The sequence below is a fragment of the Anolis sagrei genome, chromosome 5 (genome assembly GCF_037176765.1).
Source record: "Anolis sagrei isolate rAnoSag1 chromosome 5, rAnoSag1.mat, whole genome shotgun sequence".
Taxonomy (NCBI): domain Eukaryota; kingdom Metazoa; phylum Chordata; class Lepidosauria; order Squamata; family Dactyloidae; genus Anolis; species Anolis sagrei.
The window spans coordinates 200,167,144-200,187,507 of record NC_090025.1 but is presented as its reverse complement, the minus strand read 5'-3'; positions in this window follow the sequence as shown (position 1 = coordinate 200,187,507).

The following is a 20,364-nucleotide window of genomic DNA, read 5'->3' as shown; positions in this document are numbered from 1 at the left end:
CCTCGGGGGGCCATTCTCTCCCCTCTCTTGTTTAACATCTATATGTGCCCACTTGCTCAACTGGTCCGAGGTTTTGGACTGGAGTGTTACCAGTGCGCTGATGACACTCGGCTGGTGCTGAAGATGGAAGGCCGACCGGACTCTGTCCCCAATTGTTTCCCTCAGTGCCTCGAGGCCGTGACTGGATGGCTGCGTGCCAGCAGGTTGAGGGTGAATCCAGCAAAGACGGAGATCCTATGGCTGGGTCGACCGGGCAGTGGGGATGTCCAGCTGCCTACCCTGGATGGTGAGGCGCTACGCCCGTCCTCGTTGGTCAAGAGTCGGAGAGTCCTTTTGGACCCTCTGCTGACGATGGAGGCCCAGGTCTCTCTCCGCCGTGAGCAGAACCGCCTTCTTTCTTTCCCCTGCGGCAAGCTAGACGGCTGGCCCCCTCCCTGTCCAGGGACGACCAGGCTATGGTGATCCAGGCCACGGTCATCTCAAGACTGGACTACTGTAACGCCCTCTACATTGGCCTTCCTCTGCCGGTGATCCGGAAGCCCAAGCTGGTACAAAATGCAGCCGCTCGGCTTCTTGCGGGAATTCCGATGAGATGCCACATCACCCCAATCTTCCTGCAGCTGCATTGGTCACCAATTGAGCACCGGATCACTTTCAAAGAGATGGTACTCACCTTTAAGGCCTTGCATGGTCTGGGGCTGATGTACCTGAGGGACCGCCTCACCCCCTCCCAACCCCAGAGATCCCTCCGCTCTGAGGACCAAGATCTGTTGGAAGTCCCCAGTGTCAAGACCTTGCGCCTAACAGCAACCATGCGCAGAGCCTTCACAGCAGTGGCACCATCACTCTGGAATACTCTGCCACATGAAGTCCGTGCCTTGCAGGACTTACCAGCTTTCCGCAGGGCATGGAAGACATACCTGTTTCAACAGGCTTTTAAAGTCTGATAGTGTTGTTTTTAAATTGTTTTAAATTGCTTTTAAATTGTGTTAGATTTTAGCCATTCTTGTAAGCCGCTCCGAGACCCAGGGGAGTGGCCGCATAGAAGTTCAAATAATAAATAAATAAATAAATAAATAAATGGCATCTTTGTTTACCCAACCCAAACCAAGACTACAGAGACCAGCTTCCATTGTTCTCAGGGGTGTGGGTTTCACAATCCCATCATCCCCACCCTGGCCAAGATGCAAATTGTCATGTATCGTGTTCTGCAGTTGATGGTGGTTGGTGGTGGCAGGCCTAGTAGTTGGAAGGGTTAATGTAAGTCTTAGTTCTAAAGGGTTGAGTTATCTCCAAGTAAACATTTATGGGTGGAAGCAATTAAGGGTGGAGGCATGCAAGAGATGCGTTGCAGCTGGGTGTTTCTGGATATAAGGAGCTAGCCTTGGGACTGATCTTTGGGGGAAAAGTATTTGTTTTATCTTGGTGGTAGATGCTGCTGGTTTCCCTCCAGGTTTGTGGAGTTTTGGTGTCCTGACCTGTCTCCAGAACTCTTGGAATCCTGGAACCTTGAATCTTTGGACTGGGTTTGGACTACGGTATAGACCAGGGTTCCTCAAACTAAGGAAGTTTCAAAGGGAGTAAAGGAAATTTATATTATAGGCTCTGGTTGTCTTGGGTCCAAGGAGATTTCACAGCTGAGAAGCTTTTCCTGTTCCCTCTTTTCTCAGTGGCTGTGAAGGTCGGAACAAACACAACCCCCAGTCCAATGGCCTAAGTTGAAGGCACAGAGTCTTCCTTTTGATGCCAAAGGACCGGTTTGAAGGCTCTTGGCCTTCAAAGTTGTCCAGGGCAATCTGGGCATGACGCATGAGTCCCAAGGGTAAAAACCTTAGAATTGGTGATGAGAGGTAACTTAATTAAGGGCTTTAGAGCCAACTCTCTTTCTCATGTCTATCTGATAGAAAGTTTGATGGTAGAATGGAAAAGGAAAAGCTCTGCCCTCCTCCAAGAAGAGGTGGAGCCAAGCAATTAGTCTGAGGAAGCAATATAACTGGTGCAAACAACATTGATTGACAGCTATAAATAACCAATCAATCCAAGTATGCATTTACAAAGTAAGCAAGTATGGGCATGTTATACAGTTAAACTTTTGCACTTTAAAGTTCTACACACAGGTGGCGCCACTCGCGCATCACAGCCTGAGCTCTGCGAGTGCAGCATTCTTCTGAAAAACCTACAACAACCGAAGCAGAGAGTATTTGAGGACCAGGAGATCCGTAGGGAGACCAAGGTGATTGTTTATAAATTTATTTATTTATTTATTTATTTACCTTACTTATATACTAGGGCTGGGCGGTTTCGTTTCGTTAATTCGTAATTCGTTAATAATTCATTAATTTTTTCAATTACAAAACAATAACGAACCATACTGGAGCAATTATTAAAAAAAACGAATTTTCAAAAACATTTTGTAAATGCTTCGTATTTCGATATTGTATTCGTTTCATTATTGTTTTGAGGTCGTTTCGTTATTATTTCCGCATGTCTGGGCCAGTTTTATGGTTTAATTAGTGAAAAAAATTATAATATCACACCAACAGTCAACAACAGAGGGAGAGGGAAGCTTCAGAAGGTTTTGGAGGTTTTTTAGCGTATTTCGCGGTTGCGTCCGCCATTAACGAATCAATTCGTTATTGTTTCGGAAATCGATTCGTTAATTTTTTACCATTTACGAAATTTCGTAAATATCGAACTTTTTAAAAGGAAAAATTTGTAATTATTTTAAATATCAAAACAAAAAAAACCCCCAAATACAAATCGATTTTAGAAACAAATTTTTCCGTTGTTACCCAGGCCTATTATATACCACTGTTCTCAGTCCGAAGGCGACTCACAGCGGTTCAAAGCTATTGTCCTCCCAACCCTGCTCTACGCCTGCGAGACGTGGACTGTCTATAGGCGTCACATGCAACTCCTGGAACAATTCCATCAGTATTGCCTCCAATAAATCCTGCAAATCTCTTGGGAAGACAGGTGGGGAAATATCAGCGTGCTGTCTAGGATTGCTCTCTTGAAGTCCAGCATCCCTTGACGGAGGCTGGTTTACTGAACTGTGCAGACATTCCAGGCCCAACTCTTGAATTTTAGGAGGGGACGCCTCCAAGCGCTGTATTGCAACCACAGCAGCCGTCTTCTTCTTCCTTGTCCTCCTGAAGAGAGAAGTGTTGGTTGCCTCTCTTCATCCCAGCCGGTGGCAGATGGTTTGGCCAGTGGCTGGGTGTTTCTTCCTCTCCTCTAAATTATCCCCAGAAAAGGCGGGCGTTTCATTCTGTGGGATGCACGCGGTGGAGAACATTAACATCCAAATTAACGTGAATATCATCTTCATCAATCTGTTTCATGCCTCCTCGCCCATTGATAAAATCTGCGGCGTCTCTAATGAGCCACTTCAAAACAGCAACGGGCCTTAAGAGGGATCCTAATGGAGACGCCGCTTTGCTGGAGAGGGAGGATTTACCCAGAGGGGACCCAACGCCTTGGCCAGCCTTTGGCGAGGAGGATCTGAGGCCTCTCCAGAGATGAGAGGCTCGGATCCAAAGATGCTATCTCCACCTTCAAGTCTTGCCAAGAGAGAGAGAGCACAGTGCCCCCCTCTCCCCGCTCCACACCCCCCAATCTATGCATGCTCAAGCTCCACTACATACACTGGTATTCTGAAATGGCATCCCTTCTACAAAATGGCAAAACCAAGGCATGCTTTGGGGAGTAAACAAAAACGATATGTAGACCAGAATCTGTAGATATCAAGGACTGACTGTATTGGTGACAACCTTACATTATTATCACAAGAAACACAATAATAATGGGGTTGTTGTAGGTTTTTCCGGGCTATATGGCCATGCTCTAGAGGCATTCTCTCCTGACATTTCGCCTGCATCTATGGCAAGCATCCTCAGAGGTTGTGAGGTCTGTTGGAACTAGGAAAAAGGGTTTATATATCTGTGGAATGACCAGGGTGGGACAAAGGACTCTTGTCTGCTGGAGCTAGGGGTGGATGGGTTGTTGTAGGTTTTTTCGGGCTATATGGCCATGTTCTAGAGGCATTCTCTCCTGACGTTTCACCTGCATCTACGGCAAGCATCCTCAGAGGTAGTGAGGTCTGTTGGAACTAGGAAAAAGGGTTTATATATCTGTGGAATAATAACCAGGGTGGGACAAAGGACTTTTGTCTGCTAGAGCTAGGTGTGAATGTTTCAAAGGAAACCATGAAAATGAACAAAATCTGGCTACCAGTATTAAAAAACTCTAAAATTAGAACAGCACAACAACAGAGAGGAAACAAACAAGGACATCTAATCACCTCTCAACAAAAGATTGCTCCAGGCACTGCCAGGCAATAAAATGCTTATTTATTTTATTTATTTATCATGTCATCCGCAACCAGAACATTGTATTACATTTCTAACAGAGCAAAACAAACAGATTTAAAAAACCCCCACACATTTTGCAAACTTGGTAGCTGATTAAATGTCCTTTGACCTATATCTGGCCACTTGGAGTGCCTCTGGTGTTGCCGCAAGGAGGTCCTCCCTGGTGCATCATGTGGCAGGGCTCAGGGTGCATTGCAGCAGGTCGTCAGTGGTTTGCCCTTCTGCACACTCGCATGTCGTGGATTCCACTTTGTGGCTCCATTTCTTGAGGTTGGCTCTACATCTCGTGGTGCCAGAGCGCAGTCTTCCAAGTCGCCCCGTCCTCTGTGTGCCCAGGGGGGAGTCTCTCATCTGGTATCACCCACGGATTGAGGTGCTGGGTTTGAGCCTGCCACTTTTGGACTCTTGCTTGCTGAGGTGTTCCAGCGAGTGTCTCTGTAGATCTAAGAAAACTATTTCTTGATTTAAGTCGTTGACGTGCTGGCTGATACCCAAACAGGGGACGAGCTGGAGATGTCTCTGCCTTGATAAAATGCTAATCAAGGTGTTCAGTTGAAACATTCACACCTGTGGGCTAATCCCTTCAGTGGTGCTTTAGAGGTGGGCTCCTGCATGGAAGGGGTGGACTAGATGGCTCTGTGATGATTCCAAGGCATCCTGAGCAGGTCCCTTTGGGTCGGTGTTCCCCCAACGAGGCCATCATCCTTCGGGGCTTCCTTTGCAAAGGGAGAGGCCGGTCCCCCTCGCAAAGCTGGCTCTGCATTCCTCCCACGTTCCCTCTGGCTCCCCACTCCCTCCACGGCTTGGCATCCGATGGCATTTGATTTCAATATTTGATATTTAAGAGAGCCTGCCGGCTGATAGGCAACGCAGCTTGATGGCCTTTGTGGTCCGCGAGAGCCTGCGCGATGGAGATAATGGATTATTGCGGCGTGTAATTCCGGAGACTTCATTACCGGGCAGTTGGTTCCTCGCCCTCGTGGAGAGCAGGGATGTCACGCGATAAGGATTTTGTGCCATCCTTGACGTCTCTGTTTCTGCAAAGACGGGGCTTGTGGGGATTCCTCCCCGTTTTGGGATGCTCGGTGCCTGATTCCCGGCTTTGTGCGGAGAAGGCGAGAACCAGGCAGGCTTTGATGAAGAGAGAGCTCTTCTCTGACTGGCCATGACACCTTTGCTGATTTCTGTAACGTTCCCCTGGTTACCACAGGCGTTCTTCCGAAGTCGGGTTTCCAAGGTTTCCAGAATCCCTCTGCAAGGAGGCTCCCCATGTTTTCCTTCCATCGCCAGGCTTAGGGAGGTGAGGACAGTTTCCGTTCAGGGATGGGCTGCAGGCACCAAGCCCTCCCTCGGGAGATGTGGCCAGACTCGAAGCCCCAGGCCGGCTGGGATGTCTCCTCATTTGCTGGACGGGAGATCAAGCTGAATTTGCATCCAGTGCCCACCATTTGGCAGGCCATGAGTAATAAAGAGAGACCTCTTTGGACGTGGGCCCTGCAGGATGAGGAGGCCAAAACTGAATCGCACAACCATACAACCCTTGAGTTGGAAGAGACCACCAAAGACCATCTAGTCGAGCCCCATTCTGCCACGCGGGAAGGCACCATCCAAGCCCTGCACCCAGCCTCTGTTTCAAAACTTCATTCATTCGTCGAATAAAAGTGGAATGGACTTTTAGTGTTCGTAAGCAAAGATGGACACACAGAATCCTAGAGTTGGGACTCCCAAAGGTCATGTAGTCCATCCTCCCAGTTGTGCCACACAGAGAGACATCACCCAAGCCCTGCTGACAGATGGCCATTTCATGATGATGATGATGATGATGCTGTAACAACAACAACAACGTATTATCGAAGGCTTTCATAGCTGGAATCACTGGGTTGTCGATTTTTTCAGTCTATCTGGCCATGTTCTAGAGCAGCAGTTCTCAACCTGGGGGTCGCGACTCCCAGGGGGGTCATTTAGCCATTTTGGAGGGGTCGCGAGGCCACCTCCTTTGGCCCCGCCCCCTTCGCCATAGGGACCACCAAACGGCCCAGACACGCATCAAGGAACATGAAAGGCACAGCAGACTACTTCAACCAGAGAAGTCAGCCACAGCAGAGCACCTGGTGAACCAACCTGGACACAGCAGATTATTATTGGAGAACACAGAAATGCTCGACCACTCCAACAACCACCATGTCAGGCGACACAGAGAAGCCACTGAAATCCACAAGCATGTGGACAATGTCAACAGAAAGGAAGAAACCATGAAAAGGAACACAATCTGGCTACACTAATAAAATACATGTAACAAATACACACAGGTAAAGTGCCGCTTAAAATTGACAAGTTAGAATTGACTTGGGAGACCTTCTGCCGGAAGAGAAGTTGTGTCTTAAATTCTGGCAGCTGACTTAGTTGTCAGGTGTCTTCTGAAAGACCTTCACTTGACGAGCTCCAGAGAAGGAAGGAAGGAAGGAAGGAAGGAAGGAAGGAAGGAAGGAAGGAAAGAAGGAGACTGCGCCAGGCTCTGCTGCCAAACAGCCCTCACTCTCAGGAAGTTCTTCCTAATGTTTAGGTGGGGCTCCCTTTTGCCTGCCTCTAGGCCTTCCTCCTCCTCCTCCTCCTCCTCTTCGATCCAGGCCCAGGAGAGATCTCCAGAGGAAGAGGAGAAGGAAAAGGAGGAGGAGGAGGCCGCCGGGTGCCAAGCAAACATGTTACCGCGTGAAGCCTCCGCAGTCTGGCTCCTTCACGCATCCAGGACAGCTCCGGCAGGATGCCAAGACTCATCCAGCCCATCTCCATTCGCTGTCTCCATGCTTCTTGCTTCTCCACAGAGCCTGAGAGATGGCAGCGGGTGCAGAGGAGGTGGCAGAGGGAGCCTCCTCTCCAGATGGGCCGCCTCCCCATCCCTCCGAAGACAGACAGAGGAGACTCCTTCTTGGGAGGTCTTTCCGCAGGGATTGAGGAGAGCTGCAGTCACTTCTCCCCATCTGGAGGAATGGGGTTGGGCTAAATGGCCTTTGGGGACCCCTTCCGTCAGAGGAAAGGTCGCTCTGTTTCAAAAAAATAAGTTCTTTTTATTTCTTTCCAAACTTGGACATAATTGTTTTCAAATATTGTCAACACCTTGTCAATTAGTCAAACTCCCAAATATTTCACTTTTCGGTCTATTTGAAATCCTCTGAGTCCTCTGAAAGGAGATTCCACCTGAACATGAGGAAGAACTTCCCGACTGTGAGAGCCGTTCAGCAGTGGAACTCTCTGCCCCGGAGGGAGTGTGGTGGAGGCTCCTTCTTTGGAGGCTTTGAAACAGTGGCTGGATGGCCATCTGTCAGGGGTGCTTTGAATGCAATTCTCCTGCTTCTTGGCAGAATGGGGTTGGACTGGATGATGGCCCAGGAGGTCTCTTTCAACTCTATGATTCTATTATTCTGTTGCAAATTTTAACAATGATCTTGGTTTCTTCTTTGACGACCTCAAGTCCTGATATTGTGTCATGACAACTGGTTTGCTGCAACTATTGATTCTGCTGGGATTTCCACGAGCAGCATTGAGTCGTCAGCATACGCACATATTGTTTGATCCACTTTTCCGACCTTTAAACCTCTTATATTAGATTCGTTTCATATTTGATTTAAGAGAACTTCCAATGCTGTCATGAAGAGAAGTGGTGACATTGGGCAGCCTTATATCCAACTCCGTTAGATATCCCAAAAGATGCTGTTAAGTCTATCTTTGCTACTTGCCGTTTATAAATTGGAGTTATCTATTCTACCTTGGTCAGACCACTTTACCTGGAATTACACCGTGTCCAGTTCTGGGCACCACAATTGAAGGGAGATGTTGGCAAGCTGGAAGGTGTCCAGAGGAAGAGGGCGACTCAAAGGATCAAGGGTCTGGGGAACAAGCCCTATGAGGAGTGGCTTCAAGAGCTGGGCATGTTTAGCTTGAAGAAGAGAAGGCTGAGAGGAAATATGATAGCCATGTATAAATATGTGAGAGGAAGCCACAGGGAGGAGGGAACAAGCTTGTTTTCTGCTGCCCTGGAGACTAGGATGCAATGGAGCAATTGCTTCCAACTACAAGAAAGGATATTCCACCTGAACATGAGGAAGAACTTCCTGACTGTGAGAGCTGTTCAGCAGTGGAACTCTCTGCCCTATAGCGTTTTGGAGGCTCCTTCTTTTGAGGCTTTGAAACAGAGGCTGGAGGGTGCTTTGAATGTGATTTTCAATGCAATGAGTCGCCGCACAGCCTGAGATATTAGCGGTATACAAGTATACTAAATAAATAAATAAATAAATTTTCCTGCTTCTTGGCAAAATGGGGTTGGACTGGATGATGGCCCACCAGGTCTCTTCCAACTTTAGCATTCTATGATTATCTATCCACTGAAGTTTGATCTTATTTGCATTTTTTCCAACACTTCTACTAAGAATTCCCAGTTGATATTGTCAAATGCTTTCTCCACATCCACAAATATTATTGTAACCTTTTTCCTATTATGATTTCCAAATATTCCCATGCATTAATCACTACTGTGATCTTTAATGATCTTTAATTTGTCTTCCTGGGAGAAATCCATTCCTTTTGAATAACTTCTTTTTAAATAACTTCCATTAAAACTTTCTCAAATCTTTCTGTTAATACAGCCAGGGAAATTTTGTAATCTGTATGTAAAAGGGAAATTGGTCTGTAGTTTGCCATATTGCTTTCATCCTTTCTTTCCTTAGGAATCAATGTTTTTATAGCTTCCTGCCATTTTTTTTTTAGTAAAGTTTGTGTTGTCTGTATTTTCTGAAAACATTGCCATAGTTCAGGGGTCAGTTCCTCTTTAAACTGTTGATAAAAGCTTGTCGTCAGCCCATCTGGGCCCGGAAATTTCCTCACCTTCAACTTTTAAATGGCTTTCCATATTGCCATTATTGATATCTGTGTGTTCAAAATTTCCCATTGTCTGTCAGTCAATTCTGTTGTTTTAACCTGTTTCAAGTTTTTCACAATCTGTGTTTCATTAATCTTCTTACTTTTTGCACCATTTTGCAAAATATACTGAAAACGCTTGCGCTCGTTGACAATGTGATGTGATTTCTCTCGAGTTTTCTTTAATCTTTGTTATAGTTTTCTTGGCAACATCCTTCGTTAATTGATGTGCCAACCATCTGCCCGCTTCATTGGCAGGTTCAAAGTTGTGAATTTCCATCCGTTTCGTTTGCTTTGCAACTTCGTCTGTCATCAAAGCCACAATTTGATTTTGTGTTGTATTGTTGCTTTAAGTCTCACATCAATTGGCTTTTGCAACATCATTTTTTCTTGAGCCTTCGAGACTTTCGTTAATTTCTCAAATGTTTCTTGTCTTTTCTTGTTCTTGATAAGATTTATTTGAATTAAATATCACCTGATGTAAGCTTTTAAAGCAGGCATGGGCAAACTTTGGCCCTCCAGATATTTTGGACTTCAACTCCCACAATTCCTAACAGCCTACTTTAAAGTATTCCATATGATTTGTAGATCTGTTCCTTTAACTTTGTTTATTGTGAAATACCATTTTCCAGTGGTTCTCAACCTTCCTGATGCCGCAAACCCTTAATACAGTTTCTCATGTTGTGGGGAACCCCCCCCCCCCAAGATATTTTTTCCGTTGCTACATCACAACTGTAATTTTGCTACTATTATGGATTGTAATGTAAATATCTGATATGGAGGATGCATTTTCATTCACTGGACCAAATTTGGCACAAAATAGGTGATACGCCCAAATTTGAATACTGGTGGGGTTGTGGCGGATTGATTTTGTCATTTGGAAGTTGTAGTTTCTGGGATTTATAGTTGTAGTTGCTGGGATTTATCTTTCCTCTTTTAATTGGTGAACTCAGACCTTTTACATTCCAAGAAATGACCTTAATGTTTTTTTTTCTGGTTCGACTTGTCCATCATACCCTGGTGTGTTATCTGTAGTTGTATTATCTTCCTTGTCTTTGATCGACTCTCTTCTTTTCTTTGCTCCTTCCTTTCTGTCAGCAGATTGTTCTCTTCCTTCCTTCCCGATACTCCATCTAGAGATGAGTCATCCTGTTTCTCTTCTTGATCTATCCCACCGCTCGCTCCTTCCAATTCCCCTTCTTCCAATCTGTGTTTAAAATTATCACATAATTCTTTTTGCTTATTGCAGAGTACCAAGCTTTTAATACACGTATTTCTAGGTTCTTTGTTTTATCTACATATTTAATTACCTTGTACCCTACCCCAAGCCATGAGGAGAGGCCAGTGGCAAATCATTTTTGGATCATCATCATCATCATCAACAACAACAACAACATCAAAACATTGCCCCATTCCCACTCTTACACCCTTTAAAAGAGAGAGACCTTGGGCTGTTTCTCTTTCTCAAAACAAAACAATCATTCCTCCCAAACAAAACATGCATAAATTCCTAACTAATGAGACTATTTTGTGCCATCTTCTACTAAGGAATTATTTTCAAGTAAGAAGCTTCCCTATATTCTCTCATTCCCATTATGCATATATATAACCACATCTGGAATATTGTGTCCAATTCTGGGCACCACAATTCAAGAGAGATATTGACAAGCTGGAATGTGTCCAGAGGAGAGCGACTAAAATGATCAAGGGTCTGGAGAACAAGCCCTATGAGGAGCGGCTTAGGGAACTGGGCATGTTTAGCCTGAAGAAGAGAAGGCTGAGAGGAGATATGATAGCCATGTATAAATATGTGAGAGGAAGTCACAGGGAGGAGGAGGGAGCAAGCTTCCTTTCTGCTTCCTTGGAGACTAGGATGCATTGGAACAATGGCTTCAAACTACAAGAGAGGAGATTCCATCTGAACACGAGGAAGAACTTCCTGACTGTGAGAGCCGTTCAACAGTGGAACTCTCTGCCCCGGAGTGTGGTGGAGGCTCCTTCTTTGGAAGCTTTTAAACAGAAGCTGGATGGCCATCTGTCAGGGGTGATTTGAATGCAATATTCCTGCTTCTTGGCAGAAAGGGGTTGGACTGGATGATGGCCCATGAGGTCTCTTCCAACTCTTTGATTCTAGGATTCTATTCTATGATAAGTAGTTCCCAACCTTTTTTTGACCAGGGCCCACTCTCCAACATTAGTACCAAAAGGAGTGGAGCTGGTCAGTCCCGTGGAAAGACGTGGAAATAAAATACAATCAAGTAAACAAATAAAGAGAAAGGGGGTTCACGGACCAGATTTTTGCTCGCATGGCCCACCTACAGGTTGAGAACCACTGATATATATCTATATATATCTACAAACACATACACATACAGTATTGTACTGTATTAATAGTACTGTAATCATTCATACACACACACACACACACACACTGTAATCAAATATATATGAACATTTATGAACATTAAATGTAGACCTTCTGGCAAGGAAACTAGTCCAATGTGGGCTAGGCAAAACTACGGTGAGGTGGATCTGTAATTGGTTAAGTGGACGAACACAGAGAGTGCTCACTAATGCTTCCTCTGCATCTTGGAAAGAAGTGACAAGTGGAGTGCCACAAGCAGGGTTCCGTCTTGGGCCCGGTCCTGTTCAATATCTTTATTAATGACCTAGATGAAGGGCTAGAAGGCAGGATCATCACGTTTGCAGACGACACCAAATTGGGAGGGATAGCCAAGACTCCAGAGGACAGGAGCAGGATTCAAAACGATCTTGACAGATTAGAGAGATGGGCCAAAACGAACAAAATGAAGTTCAACAGTGACAAATGCAAGATACTCCACTTTGGCAGAAAAAATGAAATGCAAAGATACAGAATGGGTGATGCCTGGCTCGAGAGAACAAGCCCTATGAGGAGCGGCTTAGGGAACTGGGCATGTTTAGCCTGAAGAAGAGAAGGCTGAGAGGAGATATGATAGCCATGTATAAATATGTGAGAGGAAGCCACAGGGAGGAGGAGGGAGCAAGCTTGTTTCCTGCTTCATTGCAGAATAGGATGCAAGGGAACAATGGCTTCAAACTACAAGAGAGGAGATTCCATCTGAACATGAGGAAGAACTTCCTGACTGTGAGAGCCGTTCAGCAGTGGAACTCTCTGCCCCGGAGTGTGGTGGAAGCTCCTTCTTTGGAAGCTTTTAAACAGAGGCTGGATGGCCATCTGTCAGGGGTGATTTGAATGCAATATTCCTGCTTCTCGGCAGAATGGGGTTGGACTGGATGATGGCCCACGAGGTCTCTTCCAACTCTTTGATTCTATGATTCTATATGAAGATTTAAAGTTCACATATATGTGAACATTAAAGCAAATACATACCTATTTATTTATTTATTTATTTATTTATCGTGTCAGGAGCAACCAGACATTTGTAAAAACAAACAAACAAACAAACAGACAAAACACAGAATTTGCAAGCTTGGTAGTTGGTTAAATGTCCTTTGACCAGTATCTGACCCCTTGGAGTGCCTCTGGTGTTGCCCAAAGAAGGTCCTCCATTGTGCATCATGTGGAAGAAGGGCTCAGGGTGCATTGCAGCAAGTGGTCAGTGGTTGGCTCTTCTCCTATTAGTACAGTACTGTGTTGTAAATGTGTCTTCCCACCTGGAAGCATGGGGTTGGACTAGATGGCTTTTGGGGGCCCTTTCCATCTCTATTTTGCTTGCTTTTCAGCCATTTACTTATTTTATTTATTTACTTCATTTGTTGACCACCGTTCTCAGCCCTATGGCGACTCACGGCGGTTTACAACATATAAAAACAGTTTACAACAAGGGCATATCACAGCAACAATATCTACATAACAATCAACAATACAAATTACACTAAATCATCCGCGCCGTCTCATTGTAGAATCATAAACCAATCTCGTTGTCCATATTCCGTTCCAGTCGTCATTGCTAAATGTTGTAGCACTTAGTCAAACGCCTTCTCAAATAACCATGTCTTTAGTCTTTTGCGGAATGTCATGAGGGAGGGCGCCTGTCTGATGTCTGCAGGGAGGGTGTTCCACAGCCGCGGGGCCACCACTGAGAAGGCCCTATCCCTCGTCCCCGCCAGACGTGCCTGTGAGGCAGGCGGGATCGAGAGAAGGTCCTTCCCAGACGATCTCAAGGTCCTCGTGGGCTCGTAGGCCAAGATGCGGTCAGAAAGGTATTTTGGGCCGGAACCGTTTAGGGCTTTGTAGGCCAACACCAGCACCTTGAATTGGGCCCGGTAGCAGATCGGCAGCCAGTGAAGCTGGGACAACAAGGGCGTTGTGTGCTCCCTGCGTCCCGCTCCTGTTAGTAACATGGCTGCCGCGCGCTGGACTAGCTGAAGCGTCCGGGCCGTCTTCAAGGGCAGCCCCACGTAGAGAGCGTTGCAGTAGTCAAGGCGGGATGTGACCAGAGCTTGTACTACCGTGGCCAAGTCAGACTTCCCGAGATACGGGTGCAGCTGGCGCACGAGCCTGAGCTGTGCAAATGCTCCCCTGGTCACCGCCGAAACCTGGGGTTCCAGGCTCAACGATGAATCCAGGATCACACCCAAGCTGCGAACCTGCGCCTTCAAGGGGAGTGCGACCCCGTCCAGCACAGGCTGTAACCCTATACCCTGCTTGGCCTTGCGACTGACCAGGAGTACCTCTGTCTTGTCTGGATTTAGTTTCAGTTTGTTCGCCCTCATCCAGACCATTACAGCGGCCAGGCACCGGTTCAGGACCTCGACAGCCTCCTTAGTAGCAGGTGGGAAGGAGTGACAGAGTTGGACGTCATCTGCGTACAGGTGACACCGCACCCCGAAACTCCGGATGATCTCACCCAGCGGCTTCATGTAGATATTAAACAGCATGGGGGACAGTATAGAGCCCTGAGGAACCCCACAGGTCAAAGGCTGTGGTGTTGAACAGGTGTCCCCCAATAACACCTTCTGGGTACGGTCCTCCAGAAATGACCGGAGCCACTGCAGAACAGTGCCCCCAAGGCCCATTTCCGCAAGGCGCCCCAGAAGGATACCGTGGTCGACGGTATCGAAGGCCGCTGAGAGATCCAGGAGCACCAACAGGGACACACTCCCCCTGTCTAGCTCCCGGCGGAGATCATCCACTAAGGCGACCAAGACCGTCTCAGTTCCATGTCCCGGTCTGAAACCAGACTGTGCCGAAGTGCTTTGAGCCATGTTTCCCCAATGTGTCTGGGGGCCTGAAACTGTGGATCCTAAACTGCTGCTGATGGAGTGACACATTGATTGGGCTACACAGCCTTCTGCTGAATGGCAGTATTGCACAATAATAATAATAATAATAATAATAATAATAATAATAATAATAGACTTTATTTATACTCCGCTCCATCTCCCCCAGGGGGACTCGGGGCGGCTTACACGAGGCCACACCCATTAACACAATAAACACAGGATTACACAAAAACATAAAATGCAATGGCCAGCACACACTTCTTGCACCTCTCAAGTGCATACACAGCAGCACTGCAATCACAACTCCCATTGTCACAACCATGGACACAAAGCTGACTGTCTTCAATCAAAAGCTGGATGGTCATGGATCAAAAGTGCTTTGGTCCCATATGGCAGAATGGGGTTGGACTAGGAGGCCTTTGGGGTACCTCTTCCAACACGATTGGAACATAGACCACCTCCAAAGGCAATGGTCTCTCCATCTTTGGAGGTCTTCAAACAAAGATTGGATGGTCAAGGATAAGAAGTGCTTTGGTCCTGAATGGCAGAATGGGGTTGGACTAGGTGGCCTTTGGGGTACCTCTTCCAACATGATTGGAACATAGACTGCCTCCAAAGGCAATGGCCTCTCCATCTTTGGCGGTCTTCAAACAAAGATTGGATGGTCATGGATCCTAAGTGCTTTGGTCCCATATGGCAGAATGGGGTTGGACTAGGTGGCCTTTGGGGTACCCCTTCCAACACATTTGGAACATAGACCACCTCCAAAGGCAATGGGCTCTCCATCTTTGGAGGTCTTCAAACAAAGGTTGGATGATCAAGGATAAGAAGTGCTTTGGTCCTGAATGGCAGAATGGGGTTGGACTAGGTGGCCTTTGGGGTACCCCTTCCAACACATTTGGAACATAGACCACCTCCAAAGGCAATGGCCTCTCCATCTTTGGAGGTCTTCAAACAAAGGTTGGATGGTCAAGGATAAGAAGTGCTTTGGTCCTGAATGGCAGAATGGGGTTGGACTAGGTGGCCTTTGGGTTACCTCTTCCAACATGATTGGAACATAGACCACCTCCAAAGGCAATGGGCTCTCCATCTTTGGAGGTCTTCAAACAAAGGTTGGATGGTCATGGATCATAAGTGCTTTGGTCCCATATGGCAGAATGGGGTTGGACTAGGTGGCCTTTGGGGTACCTCTTCCAACATGTTTGGAACATCAACCGCCTCCAAAGGCAATGGCCTCTCCATCTTTGGAGGTCTTCAAACAAAGGTTGGATGGTCAAGGATAAGAAGTGCTTTGGTCCTGAATGGCAGAATGGGGTTGGACTAGGTGGCCTTTGGGGTACCTCTTCCAACATGATTGGAACATAGACCACCTCCAAAGGCAATGGGCTCTCCATCTTTGGAGGTCTTCAAACAAAGATTGGATGGTCATGGATCATAAGTGTTTTGGTCCCATATGGCAGAATGGGGTTGGACTAGGTGGACTTTGGGGTACACCTTCCAACACATTTGGAACATAGACCACCTCCAAAGGCAATGGCCTCTCCATCTTTGAAGGTCTTCAAACAAAGGTTGGATGGTCCTTGGAAGTGCTTTAGTCCTGTATGGGGTTGGACTACATGGTCTTTTGGGTCACCCCTACTAACACTAGTGGAATGTGGAGCACCTCAAAGGTGATGGCCCCTCCATTCCTGAGATGAGGTGCCCTATAAAACCCTTGGTGTTTCTATGCCTCTCAGACACTAGAGATGAGGAGATTAAATCCACAGCTTTCATTTGCAGAGCAAAGCCATGGGGTGACCAAAAGGGATGTGCCACACGGTTCAGATGTAGAGTTGACATCATTTGATCTCCCCCCTTCCCCCTTTCCTGCTGAGCCCTCAGTTTTCAGCCCTTCTTCTCCCAGGGCCTCTTTCTTCCTTTCTCTCTCTCTCTCTCTCTTCCTCCTCCTTCCTTTCTCTTCTTGCAGGTCATCAAGTCCTCCTTTGAACCTTTTCACCTGCTTTCATCTCCCTCCGTTGCTTATCACAGGCTTCAGCGTGAGATTTCCTTTGAGCTCCTCCAATTTCCCCCCACCCCTCCCTTCTGTCTTTTCCAACTTTCTTCAAACTTCATTTCCCTTCTCTTATCTCCAACAGCATCTTTGGAGGCCTTCAAGCAGAAGCTGAGTGGTCCTCTTCGGGGAGTGCTTTCTCAATGGAATCTTCGCAAGGCAGAAAGGGTTCCAACAGACCTCACTACCTCTGAGGATGCTTGCCATAGATGCGGGTGAAACGTCAGGAGAGAATGCTTCTAGAACATGGCCATGTAGCCCAAAAAACCTACAACAACCCAGTGATTCTGGCCATGAAAGCCTTTGACAATACAAGGGTTTTGTTGTTTACCTATTGGGAAGGATGCCCCATTCATTGAGGAGGAGGATTCATCTTGGAGAGTTCTTGGAGAACGGGAGAAGTTCCAGCAGACTGGAGGAGGGCCAATGTGGTCCCAATCTTCAAGAAGGGAAAAAAGGATGACCCAAACAATGACCCATGTCCGGTCAGCCTCACGTCGATACCGGGCAAGATTCTGGAAAAGATTGTGAAGGAAGTGGTCTGCAAACACTTAGAAACAAATGCAGTCATCGCTAATAGTCAACATGGATTTATCAAAAACAAGTCATGCCAGACTCATCTGATCTCTTTCTTCGATAGAGTTACAAGAGGGGTAGATGCACGCGGGGAATGATGCCGTGGGTGGAGCGTGTCTGGATTTCAGGAAGGCCTTCTTGGACAAGGTCCCTCAAGACCTTCTGGCAAGGACACTAATCCAATGTGGGCGAGGCAACACTACAACACAATGTGGGCGAGGCAACACGCTGAGGTGGATCTGGAATTGGTTAAATGGACGAACCCGGAGGGTGATTTTCCCCAAGGCTTCCTCTTCATCTTGGAAAGAAGGGATGAGTGGAGTTCTGCAGGGTTCTGTCCTGGGCCCGGTCCTGATCAGGATCTTTATTAATGACTTAGATGAAGGCTTAGGAGGCATGATCTCAAGTTTGCAGACGACACCAAATGGGGAGGGAGAGCCAATACTCCAGAGGACAGGAGCAGAATTCAAAACGATCTTGACAGATTAGAGAGATGATGGGCCAAAACTAACAAAATGAAGTTCAACAGTGACAAATGCAAGATACTCCACTTTGGCAGGAAAAACGAAATGCAAAGATACAGAATGGGTGACGCCTGGCTCGAGAGCAGTATGTGTGAAAAAGATCTTGGAGTCCTCATGGACAACAAGTTAAACATGAGCCAGGAATGTGATGTGGCGGCAAAAAAAGCCAATGGGATTTTGGCCTGCATCAAGAGGAGTATAGTGTCTAGATCTAAGGAAGTAATGCTACCCCTCTATTCTGCTTTGGTTAGACCACATCTGGAATATTGTGTCCAATTCTGGGCACCACAATTCAAGAGAGATATTGACTCTAAGCTGAAATGTGTCCAGAGGAGGGCGACTAAAATGATCAAGGGTCTGGAGAACAAGCCCTATGAGGAGCGGCTTAGGGAACTGGGCATGTTTAGCCTGAAGAAGAGAAGGCTGAGAGGAGATATGATAGCCATGTATAAATATGTGAGAGGAAGCCACAGGGAGGAGGAGGGAGCAAGCTTGTTTTCTGCTTCCTTGGAGACTAGGACGCAAGGGAACAATGGCTTCAAACTACAAGAGAGGAGATTCCATCTGAACATGAGGAAGAACTTCCTGACTGTGAGAGCCGTTCAGCAGTGGAACTCTCTGCCCCGGAGTGTGGTGGAGGCTCCTTCTTTGGAAGCTTTTAAGCAGAGGCTGGATGGCCATTTGTCAGGGGTGATTTGAATGCAATATTCCTGCTTCTTGGCAGAATGGGGTTGGACTGAATGGCCCACGAGGTCTCTTCCAACTCTTTGATTCTTTGATTCTTTGATTCTTTGATTCTTTGATTAATGGCCGTCTGTCAGGAGGGCCTGGATGGTGTATTCCTGAATGACGCAAAGGGGATGACCCTGGGTTCCTTTCCAAGGCTTAGATTCTGTTATTCTATGAAGATCCCCTACATATTCCCTTTGTTCTGCGCCCATTTGATGATGATGATGATGATGATAGTTGTTATTGTTATTGTTGTTATATTTCTTGCCCACCTCTCTCTCCTTGTGGCTCGAGGCAGGTTACAGAACAATTAAAATGCACAAACATTTGTGTAGAAATACACAAATACCAATATGAAAGTGTATTTCTATACAAGATACATATTAAAACATATTTCTATAAAATACATATTAAAATACATTCCTTTGTTGTTCCATCGGCCATTGCAGTCCTCCATTGCAAACCTTGAAACAGAGGCCGGATGGGCGTCTGTCAGGAGGGCTTGGATGGTGCCTTCCTTTATGGCAGAAGGCGGTGGGGCTGGATGACCTTTGGGGGTCCCTTCCGACTCTAGGGCACTTGCTCCATTGTTGTTCCTTAGTCCGTCCTTCTCCTCTCCTGCTTGTTGGATTCCTTGGCAGACTTTTGCTTCCTTTCGCCTTTTCCGTAAGGCAGTGTTGTTCAACCTGTGGCTCCCCAGGTGTTTTGGCCTTCAACTCCCAGAAATCCAAACAGCAGGTAATCTTATTTATTATTTATTTATTTCATCTACTTATACCCCGCCCTTCTCACCCCGAGGGGGACTCAGGGCGGCTTACAGGAAAGGCACAATTAGATGCCCAAATCACACAACAAACAATACAAAATATAACAGTTCAACAATTAAAATGAAACATCAATACCTATTAAAATCATAAAAACTATCTCATGTCAGAGTCCATATATCAGAGTCCATATATCCATTCCATTCCATTGTCCTTGTCTATCGATAGGTCCTTTAATCAGTTGTCAGCATGGCCAAAAGCTTGGTCCCACATCCAGGTCTTTAGTTTTTTCCTAAACGCTAGAAGTGAAGTCGTCGATCTGATCTCCCCGGGGAGTGAGTTCCACAGGTGGGGGGCCACCACCGAGAAGGCCCTGCTCCTCGTCCCCACCAGCCTCACTTGTGATAAAGGCGGGGTCAAGAGCAGAGCCTCCCCAGAAGATCTTAAACTTCGAGGTGGGATGTAGAGGGAGATCCGTTCGGACAGATACACTGGGCCAGAACCGTATAGGGTTTTGTAGGTCAGAACCAGCACTTTGAATTGTGCTCGGAATTGGATCGGCAGACAGTGGAGCTGGCGCAACAGGGGGGTGGTATGCTCCCTGTACGCCGCTCCGGTGAGCAATCTGGCTGCTTCTCGCTGGACTAGTTGAATTTTCCGAGCAGTCTTCAAAGGCAACCCCACGTAGAGTGTGTTGCAGTAATCCAACCGGGATGTGACAAGAGCGTGGACCACCGTGGCCAGATCCGACTTCCCAAGATACGGGCGCAGCTGGCGCACAAGTTTTAATTGTGCGAAAGCTCTCCCGGCCACTGCTGAGACCTGGGGTTCCAGGCTCAGCGGTGAATCCAGGATCACTCCCAAGCTGCGAACCTGTGTCTTCAGGGGGAGTGGAACCCCGTCTAACACAGGCTGTAACCCGATGCCCTGTTCGGCCTTCTGACTGACCAGTAGGACCTCTGTCTTGTCTGGATTCAGTTTCAATTTGTTAGCTCTCATCCAGTCCGACACAGCGGCTAAACACCGGTTCAAGGTCTGGACAGCCTCCTTGGTGACAGGTGAGAAGGAGTGACAGATTTGGACATCATCTGCATAGAGATAGCATCTTAGTCCGAAACTCTGAATGATCTCCCCCAGCGGCTTCATGTAGATGTTAAATAACATCAGGGACAAGATTGAACCTTGTGGGACTCCACACAACAACGGTT